The following is an 897-nucleotide window of genomic DNA, read 5'->3' as shown; positions in this document are numbered from 1 at the left end:
CACCCCCAAACCCACCAACATTCACCCCCAAACCCCCCCAACATTCATCACCAAACTCCCAACATTCACCCCCAAACACCCCCAACATTCACCCCAAACCCCCAACATTAACCCTCCCAACATTCACCCTCAAACCCCCAACATTCAACCCCCAACATTAAGCCCCCAACATTCATCCTCACGCCCCCAACATTGACCCCCCCCACATTCACTCCCAAACACCCCCAACATTCACCCCAAACCCCCCCAACATTCACCCCCAAAACCCCAACATTCAACCCCCAACATTAACCCCCCCCAACATTCAACTTCAAACCCCCGACATTAACCCCTCAAATCCCCTCAACATTCACCTAACCCCCCAACATTCACCCCCAACCCCCCCCCAACATTCACCCCCACCCCCCAGCATTCACCCCCACCCCCTGCAACATTCACCCCCAACATTCACCCCCAAATCCCCCAACATTCACCCCCCACCTTTCACCCCCCAAACCCCCCCAACATTCACCCCCAACATTCCCCTTTTCCCCAGGGTAGAGGGGTCAATTACTAGGGGGCATAGGTTTAAGGTGAGAGGGGCAAGGTTTAGAGTAGATGTACGAGGCAAGTTTTTTACGCAGAGGGTAGTGGGTGCCTGGAACTCGCTACCGGAGGAGGTAGTGGAAGCAGGGACATTTAAGGGGCATCTTGACAAATATATGAATAGGATGGGAATAGAAGGATACGGACCCAGGAAGTGTAGAAGATTGTAGTTTAGTCGGGCAGCATGGTCGGCACGGGCTTGGAGGGCCGAAGGGCCTGTTCCTGTGCTGTACATTTCTTTGTTCTTTGTTGTTCATTCACCCCCAACATTCACCCCCAACATTCACCCCCCAACATTCACCCTCAACATTC

This window comes from Scyliorhinus torazame, chromosome 22, assembly GCF_047496885.1.
Source record: "Scyliorhinus torazame isolate Kashiwa2021f chromosome 22, sScyTor2.1, whole genome shotgun sequence".
Taxonomy (NCBI): domain Eukaryota; kingdom Metazoa; phylum Chordata; class Chondrichthyes; order Carcharhiniformes; family Scyliorhinidae; genus Scyliorhinus; species Scyliorhinus torazame.
This window is presented reverse-complemented; position numbering follows the sequence as displayed.